At 46.5% G+C, this 14581-nt stretch overlaps 2 long non-coding RNA genes across 2 annotated transcripts in view; one reads left to right on the forward strand and one right to left on the reverse strand.

The window, feature by feature from the left end:
* LOC310834396 overlaps positions 1 to 14581 on the reverse strand; it is a 495679-nt gene that overhangs the window by 150629 nt on the left and 330469 nt on the right. The window lies entirely within an intron of this gene.
* LOC310834398 overlaps positions 8148 to 14581 on the forward strand; it is a 54254-nt gene continuing 47820 nt past the window's right edge. Inside the window, exons 1-2 of the long non-coding RNA XR_014559241.1 lie at positions 8148 to 8297; positions 8350 to 8425. This is a non-coding gene — a long non-coding RNA (uncharacterized lncRNA). The remainder of the gene's footprint in view (positions 8298 to 8349; positions 8426 to 14581) is intronic.

Here is a 14581-nt window from a genome sequence, read left to right on the forward strand (position 1 = left end):
CCTCCCCCCTCTCTCTCTCCCTCCCCCCCTCTCTCTCCCTCTCCCCCAGCAGCACCGGAGCACAGAGAGGAATTAGAAGGAACGACACTCTGCTTTCCCCTCTGCTTGCCTGGAGGGGAGGGGCTTTCCCTGCTCTTTGTTCTGTTTGAGCAAACACAGCAAGGAAACAGAGGAGGGTGGGCAGTAAGACCCTGAGGCAGAATGCAGGAAAGCAGCCGCTTCCTCTTTTCAGGTTTCCCTTCTCTGTGAAGCGCGATTTGATTTTTGCCTGATTTTTCGGCTCCAGGGACCACACATTCGCTCAATAACACGCACAGACATTTCCCCTTCCTTTTTAGGAGAAAAAATCTGTGTGTTATAGAGGGGGAAATACGGTAATTTAACCTTTCCCCCCAAAAAATCAGCAATAGCTCTTAGAGTAGCTGATAGCAAATAACCAGAAATATCAATATACCAAGCAAACTACAGCAAAACAGTTCAAAAATGGAAGAGATAAGCAGCAAGAGATAAAGTCCCTAGGCAAATCAAAGGGGTTTTTCTGCTGGCTCTGAAGAGACTCAGGACGGTGCTGGGCATATGTCCCTGGGAGGCTGGAGTCCTGCCATAAATGTGAGTTCTCTTGTGTCTTGGAGCATCCTGCACATGACAGACTCCCTCCATGATAGAAAAGTCTGCTTCCACCTCAGCTGTGGAGCCCACCAGACCCTGCTGCCCCATCCCAGGGGGAAGGGGTATTTGGATCCCCATGTTTTGGGCTCTGGGGCAGGAGGGTCATAGTCAGCAAGAGGGTGTCAACTGTCCTTGGAGGAGACGTGACCCGGAGGCCAGATCTGAGCCCTGTCAAAGTCTCTCTCGTTAGGCCAGCACTTGGCTCCCACCCCCACAGACTGCTGGTGGAACGGGGCGGCTACTGGCTAGCTTGACAAAAGAGCCTTTTCAGGTGGTAGCCCTGATGAGCTTTAAAGACCATCCAGCTGCCAAAAAGGCCACGTCAGTCTTTTTATGAATCTCATCACAGGGACAATTTACAAGGCAATAAGGCTGAACAACTCCATCCCCCATGCCTTGTTTAGCTTTATTTCTGGGCTTCACACTTTATCAAGTTTGTTCTTCCCAGGAGCTCCTGGCCCTGGATGGAGGCCTGAGTAATCAGGACCGCACACTCACTCTCCAGTGCTGTTCCTATTGTGTTGGAGGAGAAGGAGCAGTAGGAAGCAACAGAAGGGGAGGCTGAACGGTGGGGACCTGCGTTGGAGAAAGAGGAGGAGTCTCTCCTCTCCATCATAACTTCAGCCGCTTCCGATGAGGGATGCCAGCTCTCCCCTCCACCACACAGCTTTCCTGTGGGAAGGTTCAGGAGGGCTTGGAGCAGCCAAGGGAGGCAGGCTGAACCAGAGGAGGCAGTGACTGAACATGAGCCTGAACAGGAGGGGGCAGCCTTGGCATCGAGAACCAGGCACCACCTGCAGAAGTGGGAACAGACCCACCCACCCCATAGGAGCACATGTGTGTGATCCCAGCATTCCCATAAGGCAAGCAAGCCTTGCAAGGGGTACATCATGCCTCGTCTTTAAAGCTTGGCAGACAGGGTGTGTAAACTTGTTGGGACCTCCTCGTTTCTTTCTTCCTGTTGTGAACTTATTGCCCTGCTCTGGAACTCCTGAATTGTGCCTTCTCAGCACTGTGCCTCCTGCTGAGCCTGTACCATTATTTCCCAGAACAATGTTTTCTGTCTGACTTCCAAGTAAGAGCTTCTGCTTGTGTATGTATTTGAGTAGAGGAGTGGACAGCCTGGCAGATCAGACAAGTCACAGATTAGAAATGTTCCCATAGGAAATAGTGGAAACCGTCAGCTCATTATGTGAACACTCGCCTAAAAAACAATTTCCTGGAAACATATTGTGTTCAGAAAGTGGGACTTGCATTTATAACACCAAATTTAAACAAGAGAGCCAGAAGGATCCAAAAAATTACATGGCAATTAATATCTGTTCTGGGGAAACTGGTGGAAAGCATTGTTAAAGACAGAATTACCAAGAATATAGAAGAAGTCTTGCTGAAGCTGAACCAGTATGACTTCTGCAAGGGTAAGACCTACCTCATGAAATGTAAAGAGTTTTCTGAGAGTGTCAGTAAACATATATTTAGAAATGATCCAGTTGACATTGTGTACTTTTAAAAAAGCTTTTGACAAGGTACCTCACCAAAGACTCCTGAGTAAAGTAAGCAGTCCTGGAATAAAAGGAGAGGTCCTCTTCTGGCTGAGAAACTGGTTAAAGGACAGAAACGACTGTTCTCATAATGGAGGGGTATAAGAAGCAAGGTCCCTCAAGGATCTGTATGGGAACCTGTCCTCTTAAACCTGTTCATAAATGACCAGGAATTGGGGTTGAGCTGTGAGGCAATGGAGCAGAACGGTAAAAACAAACAGGGTTTGTGAGGTGCTCCAAAAGGATCTCTATTGAATGGGCAATAAAATGGCAAATGCAGTTCAATGTAAGCAAGTGTAAAGTGATGTCTGTTGGGACCCCCCCCCCACACACACACATTTCAGGTAAGCCAGTGGGATGCCCTCCAGACATTGTTGGACTATAATTCTCCTCAGCCACAGCCAACATGACCAGTGGTCAGAGATGATGGTGTGGGGTGTGAAACACAGAGCAGTCAAATACAACATTCCTAGAGTGGACATGTTTAGACATGAAGAGGGATGTTTGTCCAGCAAGTAGATAAACTTCCTGTTTCTTCCTGTGCTGGAAAAGAACTTTCTCTACATGTGACCAGAGGTGGGCGTGACTTTACCTGTGCAGATAACAAAAGGACAGGACTGGCCACCACATCTCTCTCTTCTCATAGAAGAAGCATCAGCCTCCAGCCAAGAGAGGACAAAGGAACTATCTCCTTGTGGGATACATTCCAAGTGTATATATTTTGTAACTTAGGTCTGCCTTCTGGGATCCTTCTGTGAACAGAATGAGTGAGTAAACTATTTTATACTTTTTATACAAGACTGTGTCATGTCTATTCTTTTTAGGAGGGAATAAAGGGGAATTACCAGGAAACTTATTTTAGAGGCTTAAGCAAGCCTGGCAAAAACGTTATCCGCTGTGTAAGTTTAACAAGGGAATGTTACTCTGCTAAATTATAGAATTTGTTAACACAAGTTGGGAAGAATATAATTAAACAATATATCCTCTCCTGTCTCCCTGAACATTCCCACAGATGGGAGTCACAGTCTCCCATGGCAACCTCTGGAGAGGCCACATTAGCCATCCCTGACATATGCAGAAATGGAGTGTGAACTAGTGAGCAGAAACAAGACCTTGGGGTCCAAGTGTGAAGATGTTGACCCAGTGGGAACAGTTGTGAGAAAGGTGGCTGCATATTTGATCCTGCCAGGATCCGTGGGTATGTTTGCCTTGGAATGAAGGCCAAGGACGGTGGGAAAGGAAGGGCTGCTGCTCTCCTGCCCGATTCCCCGAGGTCCTGCATCAAATGAGAGGAGAGGCCAGGTGGGCCCCCTTTGGCCTGGTCCAGCTTGCTCCCCTGCCTGGGATTTGCCTTCTGCCTCCTTGACTCTCGAGGGATGTCCTCAACCTCTGGAAGCTGAGAGGTCTGTGTGGCACCAGAAGGTCCCCTCTTAGAACCAGTTTGAGGCAGAAACTTAATGTAATTATCTTGAATCAATTAGTCGGAGAGGGGGACATTCTACCCTGGAGGTCATCTCCATTAACTAATGCCTTCTTACTGTGCCGTAATGTCATTGTGAAGCCATTGTGTGTGTGTCCCCACCCCAACACAGAGCTCAGACTCATTAAAGGGAGAACAATGCCCTTCACCAGCTGTAGGTTTCTTCCCTTACCAAGTGTTGCGGGGGGGGGGGCGATGATCCTGCTGGCACGTTTTCTCTAAATAATGGATGGGACATGTTAGAAGAGCTCCTTTTGGTGGGCCCTCCTTTACAAAGGGGCTGCACTCACCCAGCCCTGCATTTTGCAGCATTATGGCAGGAGGTCTTCTAAGCAGATTCTGCTACCCCCACCACCTCACCACTGCAGGAGTTTTATGCTGTTTTCTGCCGAAGGATATAAGTGGTACCTTGGGTTAAGTACTTAATTCGTTCCGGAGGTCCGTTCTTAACCTGAAACTGTTCTTAACCTGAAGCACCACTTTAGCTAATGGGGCCTCCTGCTGCCGCCGCGCCGCCAGAGCCCGATTTCTCTTCTTATCCTGAAGCAAAGTTCTTAACCTGAAGCACTATTTCTGGGTTAGCGGAGTGTGTAACCTGAAGCGCATGTAACCTGAGGTACCACTGTACAATGCAGAATGCAGTTTTGCCACCTTGCTCACCCCCCTGCCTGTGCAATTCAAAATACAGTGTCTTTAGAAAAGATTTTTACAAACATTGACACTCCAAAGTCTTTAGCCTTTTATGAGCAAAATAGTTTATTTTGCTAATATTTTTCTGCATGGTGTGCTTTAAATAAGAACCCTCTGAAAGTCAATTGGTGAAGTATTTACTGCTCTTTCTGCCTGTGCCAATAACAGCAGTGAATCCTCTTTGAGGGAGAAGGAGAGGGGGAGGAAGATGGGGGACTCATGCTGGCTTGGAAGCTCTGCTGCAAGGCTGAGCCCTTCCCCCCCTTGCTGGAAGAGCCAAGTGGTGGCTAACCAGATCAGGATGATAATCCAAGCTTGGCAACAAGTCTGCCTTCAGCTGGTGCTCAGCCTGGTCCATCCACAGATGTGCCCAAAGGCCTTCCTTTCGCTATCCCTGCATACCATAAGCCACCTGCCAAACAGAGCCTGGTCTGACTCCTTCAGGAAATCTCTGATGCAGCTCAGCTCTGGCTGACGTAGCAGTTAACGCAGCACATAAGAACATGAGAAGAGCCTGCTGGATCAGGCCAAGGGGCCCATCTAGTCCAGCATCCTGTTCTCTCAGTGGCCGGCCAGATGGCCAAAGGGAAGCCCACCAGCAGGGCCCATAAGAACAACTCTTCCCTCCTGCGGTTTCCAAAAACTGGCATTCAGAAGCACTACAGCCTCTGAGAGTGGAGGCTGAGCAGAGCCATTGTGGCCAGGAGCCCATGAATTTCCCCAGTCCTCTTCTAAAGCCACCTAGGTTGGCGGCCATCAGACCTCCTGTAGGAGGGAGTTCCAGAGTTCCACAGAGCTCCATGGGGCTGGAATTCCAGGGGCTTTCCACCCCAGGCCCATGAGCTTCTGCATTTGGAGCAGGAAAGTGGAGCAGCTTCTCCTGGTTTTCATCCAAATGGCAATGCCAGTTTCTTTTGGTGGGAACAAGATGCTGCCCTGAACACTCTGAGGAACTGGCAGGAACAAAATGTCTATGCACAAGTGTATGTGTTTTCCTTTTCCCTCCCTTTCTCTTTTCCCTCGTGTGATGTTTCCTTTTTTGGGATTGCAAGCCTGGAGGCAGGAGCTGTCTCTGTTTAGTTGGTCCTTTTTGACTGGAGAGCAGGGCACAAATGCTCTAAAATTAGTAGATAGATAGATAGATAGATAGATAGATAGATAGATAGATGATAGATAGATGATAGATGTACCTTTTTATTTTTATTTTTTCTTTTATTCTGTAACTTTTTTCTGTCTATAAAACTTTAATAAATAATAAATAATAAATAAATATCTTTTTTTAAAAATAGATAGATATAGATAGATAGATAGATAGATAGATAGATAATAAATAAATAAATAAATAAATAAATAAATAAATAAATAAATATTCTTCTTACTCCTCCTCCTCCTCCCTCCAAGTCAGTGCAGATCCTGGGCTTCCCACTGGACCTGCTGCCACCTTTGACCAGGTACTTCAGGCCTCCTTAATACAGCAGCAGCCTCTTCCAGGGCCCTAGGTTCTGGCCTCTCACTGGAGTCCTGCTCTGGTGGGATCCTGACACCCTTTTGTACCATTTATGGGGGGGGAGCAAGATGTTTTTGTCTCCTGACCCCAAGATAGAGGAAGAGCCACAACGGGGCCATGGAAGCAACTGCTCAGAGGCTGCTCCTCCTTCTAGTATTTTGGCTTCATGTTTCCTTTTCTGGGCTTGCAGCAGAGAAGAAATCCTTAAAAAGTGAGTAAGGAGAAGATTCTGCCCAAGTTGGTTTCAGAGCTCCAAGGGGACTAGGAAGGCTCACATCTATGCAGGAGGAGAACCTAGCTCTGGAGGCTAGGCAGTGCAAAGCGAACAGAATGGACTGCTGCTGTGCAGGGGCCCCCCAAAGAGGCAGCCCCCCCTTTGTGCTGACTCCCTGCTCTCCTCCCCCCAACCTCCCTGCTTCCTTCCTCTAGTTGAGCTCCCTGCTAGAGGGCAATTACTAGAGGAGAAATCCTTTTATCTCAAAGACAGCACTTTGCTAATCTGATTACTTGTTAATTGCTCTAATTAAATCTGAGCATATGGAGCTCTGTGAAAGTGGAATCTGAAATAGACTTGAGTCAATGGATTACTGTGGGGTTTGGTTTTGGGGGGGAGCCTTGTCCTAGGGATTCCCTTTGATCTTTTGCACTCTTGCACAGAGACAGAGCTGATGTTTCTCAATCCCAAGTACATCTTGATATGGGACTGCAGGCAAAACAGCCCCCCCCTCCCGGTTTTGGTGCCTTAGACTTACTACCCACTTCAGGCACCACAATGCAAAGCAAAGAACGGACTCCTCATTCCCAGGAGCTCTAGGAGTTGAGGGAAGGTCAAGCTCCTTCCTTCTCTCCTCAACTATAGTCCTTTCCATCCTTCCAATCCTGGTTTTCTTTCTCCCTGCCTCTACCTGCTAGGAGGCACTCAAGTGACACACTGAACAGGCAGCTTCTGTGAGGGAAGGAGAAGGTGAGTTTGGCTGGGAGATAACCTCCCACCCAAGGTCTGGCAGGAACCAGAAGGGATTTGTGCAAATGGCAGGAAATTGGAGGAGACACCAAAGGCTGAGGCCTGAAGAAGAGGCCCAGGAGTAGCCACTATGGTGGAAGGAAAGCTGAAAGCCAGAGATCTCGAAGGCATGGAGGAGAGAGGGGGGAAGAGTACAAGCAGGCCCTGAGGAGCCCTGCAAGGTCTTTTTTTATGCTGCTCTGCTGTGTTTCCAGATTGCTCTCATCTTCCTTCCTTTAAACCACAACTTTGCCATGTATTGGGTGAAACACGGCCCTGGGTTGGGGCAACATTTAAATTGCTCTCTGTGGACCAGGAAGGTGAGGTTGCAACTGCAACCCAAGAGACACCTCTCTCTGTGGGCCTGGGGAGCATCAGGCAGTCCCCACCCAGTTCAAATGCTTCCATGTGGTGTCCCTAGGAGCTCCAAGCACAGCTGTCATGGCTTATTAAATGCTGGCCAGCTGCACGAGGGTCCTGCTGCTGTCCCCACAAAGGTTCTTTCATGTTTGCCTACCATCTCAATGTCATCATGCAAAATCAGGCATAATTGTGAACAGACAGCCACTGCTGCTGCCCCCTCCTTCCTGCCCCCCACATCTGGTTTCCACAACATCTCATGAGGTCTCCTGGACCATCCAGTTTGACATTTGGGCACCCTTTGGCAAAGCATCAAGAGGCAGGCACACCAGCTCCTGTGGGCAGACAGGCACCTTTGGCAGCATCGTGCACGCCAGAGTCCTGTCCCCTGCCTAGATAGCTCAAAACCCACCCACAGAACCTGAGCATTTCAGGGACTGAGCCCCTCCTGGTCCAGCTGCCTCCTGAAGATGATGGAGAAGAAAGAGAAGAGACACAAGCACTTTGCAAGACCTCTCAGTGCAGCACAATTAGCCAAACTGCTTGGGCAGAATTGGATTATCTTCTCCCTTTTTATGTTTCCTTCTTAACAAAGAAAGCACTCTCAGACTGTTTAAGTAAACAAGAAAAATATAAGGTTTCCTCACATGAAAAGTCTTGCCAGCATTCAATAGTACAGCTACAAAAATCAGGCAGGTAATAATCTTTTAAAGTTACAAAAGTCCATAGTCCAGTTCAAAATGGAGTGAGCTCCCTGGAGGAGAGCTCATAGACATCCTAGCCCATTGCAGGTAAGAAGAAGAGTGTGCAGTGACAGGAAGAAGTACGGTAAATATTACATTTCTACTATTCCTCTTCCCACCACAAAAGTTTAGAGGATATGGTATTGAAGGTTTCTGTTGAGGTAGGTGATTAAATGTGGGAGGAGCTTATCAGAGCTTGCAGGGCAGCGGCTGAAGAAGGTGCAAAAAAGGGCTTTCTTGTGTGTGTTACTTGTGGCTGATTAGCTGCTCTCCCTGTGCAAAGGTCAGAGGGGGCAGGGTTTCTGTTGAGGTAGGTGATTAGCTGTGGGAGGAGCGTATCACAGCTTGCAGGGCAGTTTGACCCATCTTTTAGATTTAGGGGAGCTAGTCTCAAACGTTTGTTGGGGGAGACCTAGGTTTTTTGGGGGGGGAGTTATTTCTCCTGTCTTCACGCATATTGATTGCCCTCTTACAAGACAAAGTCCAGCAACTGGAGGAACGTGTAGCTATGCTCCAAAGAATTAGAGAGCTGGAGCTCTTCTTGGAAGCAACAGAGCACACCGTCTCCACCAAGGAGGAGACAGGGGACTCCCCTGAGAAGGAGGCTAGTTCACCAACACAGGAGCCAGATATATGGAGAAACGTGACTCAAAGAAGTAGGAGGCCCAGGGTTCACTCTGATTGTTTAGAAATACACAATCGCTTTGAAGTCCTCTCCCCTAGCATGGAAGACGAAGAGCAGACTCCATTTGAGGATCTCTCCCTCATTACAGTCGATCAGGTATATGAAGACGAGCAGCAAAGTCAGTCCTCAGGGAATGTGCAGGTGACGTTGGAACGGACAGCTCACGGAAGAACCCCGACCAAACCTAAGAGGAGGCGTGTAGTGGTGAGAGGGGATTCCCTACTGAGGGGAACAGAAGCAGTGATCTGTGGGCCTGACAAGATGTCTCGGGAAGTGTGCTGTCTCCCCGGGGCTAAGATCCAAGATGTAACTGAACGACTTGAAGGAATCATAAAACCCACTGACAAATACCCCTTCCTCTTGGTTCATGTGGGAACCAATGACACTGCAAGCAATAGCCTCCAGAAGATCAAAAGAGACTACGAGGCTCTGGGCAGGAAATTGAAGCACTTAAATGCACAAATTGTCATCTCATCTGTCCTCCCAGTTGAACGACGTGGCCCAGGGAGAGAGGGAAAAATAGTGGAAGTGAACAGCTGGCTTCGCAAATGGTGTAAACAGGAACAGTTTGGATTCTTAGGTCACAGACTGCAGTTTCTTGAAGATAGACTTCTGGCAAGCGATGGGCTGCACCTCACAACGGTTGGGAGGAATGTTTTTGCCAAAAATCTCAGAAACCTCATCAGGAGGACTTTAAACTGACTGATGTGGGGGAGGGAGACAGTGCTCCTGAAGGTAGGAGTCTATCAATTGATGAAGATGATCATCCAAATGTCATAGACCAAATGGAGCAAACAGCACGCAGACCTAGTGGTGGGAGGAAAAAATCCTTAAATAAGAGACACGGGGGAATGATTAATGGACTTCAATGTCTGTACACTAATGCGCAAAGCATAGGAAATAAACAAGATGAGCTTGAGCTCTCGGTACAGCAAACTAAATATGACATAATAGGCATCACTGAAACCTGGTGGGATAAGTTCCACGATTGGAATGTAATAATGGAGGGATACAATCTATTTCAGAGAAACAGACCAGACAAGAAAGGAGGAGGAGTGGCGTTATATGTCAGGGATGGGTATACCTGTGAAGAGATCCAAGATTTAGAACCTCAAAGCCAAAGTGAGAGCATTTGGGTCAAAATTAAGGGAGAGAAGAATAACAGTGACCTCATTGTGGGAGTTTACTATAGGTCCCCAAGCCAAACGGAGGACATAGATGATGCCTTCCTGGAACAGATGGCCAAGCATGCCAAAGGAAGGGAGATAGTAGTAATGGGGGACTTCAGTTACCCGGATATTTGTTGGAAGTCAAACTCAGCCAAGAGCATAAGGTCAAACAGATTCCTCACTGGCCTTGCAGACAACTTCATTGTCCAGAAAGTGGGAGAAGCAACAAGAGGAACAGCCATTTTATATCTGGTCCTAACCAATGTTGATGACCTGGTTAGTGGGGTAGAAGTGGAAGGATCATTAGGCGCGAGTGATCATGCTCTTCTGAAGTTTACTATACAGCAGAAAGGAGCAGCCAAGCATACTAGGACTCAATTTCTTGACTTTAAGAAAGCCGACTTCATACAACTTAGGGAAGTGCTGGGTGAGATCCCATGGACAGTAATACTAAAAGGAAAGGGAGTTCATGATGGCTAGGAGTTTGTTAAGAGGGAGATAGTAAAAGCACAACTTCAGGAAATACCAGTGAGACGGAAACATGGAAGGTGCCTAAAGAAGCCAGGGGGGCTATCTAAAGAACTTTTAACTGAGTTAAGATTAAAAAAGGATGTGTACAAAAAATGGAAAAGGGGGGAAACCACCAAAGAGGAATTAAAACAAATAGCCAGCACGTGTAGACACAAAGTCAGAAAAGCTAAAGCACAGAATGAACTCAGGCTTGCTAGAGAGGTTAAAAGCAACAAAAAAGGCTTTTATGGGTATGTTCGTAGCAAAAGGAAGAACAAAGAAACAGTGGGGTCACTCAGAGGAGAAGATGGTGAAATGCAAACAGGGGACACAGAAAGGGCTGAACTCCTCAATGCCTTCTTTGCCTCAGTCTTCTCCGATAAAGAAAACAATGCCCGGCTTTCTCCCAGGTAGACATATGTTTGCTAACACAAGGAACATCATTGACATTTTGGAACTTTTGCAAACAAACATAAATACAAAAGCAGTGTTAATTTTTATAGATGCGGAGAAGGCCTTTGATAATATCTCTTGGAAATTTATGAAGGGAAATTTAAAAGAAATGGGAGTGGGACGGGGTTTTGAGAATGGGATTGATGCAATATACTCAGAACAGAAGGCAAAATTGATAGTTAACAATGTGGTTACAGAAGAGTTTAAAATTGAAAAAGGTACACGACAAGGCTGCCCGATTTCCCCTCTGTTATTTATCTCGGTTCTGGAGGTGCTCTTGAATAGGATTAGAGGGGACCGGTTGGTGCAAGGGATTCAGGTCTGAGCGAAACAATATAAACTTAAAGCTTTTGCAGATGACCTAGTCTTGACTTTGCAGGAGCCAGAATCTAGTACAAAAAGAGTATTACAACTGATTCAAGACTTTGGTCGGGTGGCGGGATTCAAACTAAATAAACAGAAAACTAAGGTGTTGGGGAAAAACTTGACAGATACAGAGTCAGAACGGTTTCAGAGAGAAACAGAACTAACTGTGGTCAAAAAAGTAAAGTACCTAGGGGTAAACATAACAGCAAAAAATCTGAGTCTATTTAAGGATAACTATGAAAAATGTTGGTCTGAAATTAAGAGAGACTTGGACAGTTGGACAAAACTGAAGCTTTCTTTGTTAGGCCGAATTGCTGCTATTAAGATGAATGTATTGCCAAAGATGTTGTTTTTGTTTCAAACATTGCAAATTGTGGACAAGACGGAGTGTTTCCGGAAGTGGCAGAGAGATATCTCTAAATTTGTCTGGCAGGGCAAAAAGCCCAGAATTAAGTTTAAGATTTTAACTGACGCGAAAGAAAGAGGGGGCTTTGCCCTGCCAGACTTAAAACTGTACTATGAAGCCGCAGCTTTCTGCTGGCTAAAAGACTGGCTACTTCTTGAAGACACTGATGTGTTGGACTTGGAAGGTTTTAACAATGCTTTTGGTTGGCATGCATACTTATGGTATGACAAAGTTAAGATCAATAAGGCCTTTAAGAACCATATTGTCAGGAAAGCAGTATTCAATGTCTGGACAAAATACAAAGACTTATTGGAAAACAAAACTCCGAGGTGGCTCTCCCCTCTGGAAGCTAAGGCCCGAAAAAGACCCAATATGGAGGCCAAATGGCCAAAATATTGGGAAATATTAGAAAAAGACGGTGACAATTGGAAATTGCAGAGTTTGGAGAAAATGGAGGGTAAAGTGCGAGCCTGGTTACATTACGCCCAGATTAAAGAAGTTTTTAAAAATGACAAAAAACTAGGGTTCCAGGTGGAGAAATCGAAGTTGGAGACAGAATTGTTAGAACCAAAGACTAAGGTACTATCAAGAATGTATAACTTGCTGTTAAAATGGAACACACAAGACGAAATGGTTAAATCTGCTATGATAAAGTGGGCACAGGATATTGGGCATAACATTATGTTTGAGGACTGGGAAAGGTTGTGGACCACTGGGCTGCACTTCACTGCATGTAATGCTTTGAAGGAAAATGTAATGAAAATGATATACAGATGGTACATGACCCCAGTTAAACTTGCCAAAATATACCATTCGTCTGATAATAAATGCTGGAAATGTAAAGGAAATGAAGGAACATTTTTTCACCTCTGGTGGACTTGCCCTAAAGTGAAGGCCTTCTGGGAAATGATATATAACGAGTTGAAAAAGGTATTTAAGTATACCTTCACTAAGAAACCAGAGGCCTTCCTCCTGGGTATTGTCGGCCAGAAGGTGTTAAAGAAGGACCGAACATTTTTTATGTACGCAACAACGGCAGCAAGGATACTCATTGCCAAGAATTGGAAAACTCAAGATCTACCCACACTGGAAGAGTGGCAGATGCAGCTGATAGACTATATGCAACTGGCGGAGATGACTGGCAGAATCCGAGACCTGGGAGAAGAAAGGATTGAAGAAGATTGGAAGAAATTTAAGATTAATTTACAAAAATATTGTAATTTGGTTGAATGTTAAGAAGGATGCTTGATCATAAATAATTGGCCACCACTAAATTAGATTGGAATTCGATGATAAGTGAGATCAAGGAAAAGACAAACCCTTTGGGAGAACTATTAGACTATATTTAAATGAGTGGATATAAGACTGTAAACAAGATGATAATTTGCTTGAAAAAACTTTTCAACAATGTAAGTGGGAGCAGGAGACGCGAGGAAGTCTAAACAAGTTATGAAATTTTGTTATGATATAAGCAATGTTGTTTATTACTTATGTTTTTCTTTCACAAAAAATCTTAATAAATATTTATATAAAAAAAGGAAAAAAACAAAACAATGCCCGACCTGAAGAATTTGGAGCAAATGATTCAGCAGAGGAAACACAGCCCAGAATAACTAAGGAGATAGTACAAGAATACTTGGCTAGTTTAGATGTATTCAAGTCTCCAGGGCCAGATGAACTGCATCAAAGAGTGTTAAAAGAACTGGCAGATGTGATCTCAGAACCACTGGCAGTCATCTTTGAGAATTCCTGGAGAACATGTTTATGGCCCAATGGTTCCTCTTCATCCTGGAGAAGAGTGACTAGTGGGGTGCCACAGGGTTCTGTCTTATTCAACATCTTTATCAACGACTTGGATGATGGACTCAAGGGCACCCTGATCAAATTTGCAGATAACACCTGTCAGAGCTGCCGCAAGGTCCCAGCTCACAGAGGACCAACGCCAGGTCGTTGTTATATACAAAAGTCTTTATTGAAGTTCAGTCTCTATTTCAAAGCCGTGGCGCGCAGCTCTACGTCTTAAACCCGAGACCGCCGAAGCTCCGTCTGAATCTCCTCCCCTCTGACACCAGTTTAAGACTCTAGCCCTGCTCCACCTCTTCCTCTGCTCTCTCCTCCTCTGGGTCCTCCTGTCCGCTGGGGCATTCCCCTCCTGGACACTTCTGACGCTGAGTCCCCTGACTCCTCCCCCTGCCTCCGGCGGGCTTTAGGACCTGGTTCCCAATCCGGGTTCTCTGCTGTCCCGCGTGCCTGTACATTTGAACTTGGCGCTCGCGCCAACCCAGTGACCTTCCTCCTGACGGTTACACTGCTTCTGTCACTGCTTCCCTCTTCCGGGAGGCTAGCTGGACCTGACCTCCCCTCCGTTCCCTGACTCTCCGATGGAGGCGTGGTCAGCCCTGACTCATCTTCTCTCCCTGCTGGGGGAGACGCTGGCCCCGATACCTGGGACTCTTCCCCCCCACTACGCTCTGGTGGGGAAGTTGGTCCTGATCTCCAACTGCTGCTCTGGGAGTCCCTGCTGGCCCCTTGCTTCTGGAGTGTCCCCCTTGGGACCCCCCTTGCCCTGGCCACCGGCGCCCCCTTCTGTGAATCTTCTGATTCGCTGGAGAGGTTCATGGAATCTCTCGGGCCACTGTCATCTTCTCCTACGCTGCCCTCAGATTCTTCCCCTTCGCTCTCCATTTCCTCTCTTCCCTGTGCCTCTGCTCCTGAGCCTCTGACAACACCAAACTGGGAGGGGTGGCTAACACCCCAGAGGACAGGATCACACTTCAAAACGACCTTGACAGATTAGAGAACTGGGCCAAAACAAACAAGATGAATTTTAACAGGGAGAAATGTAAAGTATTGCACTTGGGCAAAAAAAATGAGAGGCACAAATACAAGATGGGTGACACCTGGCTTGAGAGCAGTACATGTGAAAAGGATCTAGGAGTCTTGGTTGACCACAAACTTGACATGAGCCAACAGTGTGACGCGGCAGCTAAAAAAGCCAA

The sequence above is a fragment of the Podarcis gaigeae genome, assembly GCF_964106915.1.
Source record: "Podarcis gaigeae genome assembly, chromosome: 16".
In the NCBI taxonomy this organism is placed as follows: domain Eukaryota; kingdom Metazoa; phylum Chordata; class Lepidosauria; order Squamata; family Lacertidae; genus Podarcis; species Podarcis gaigeae.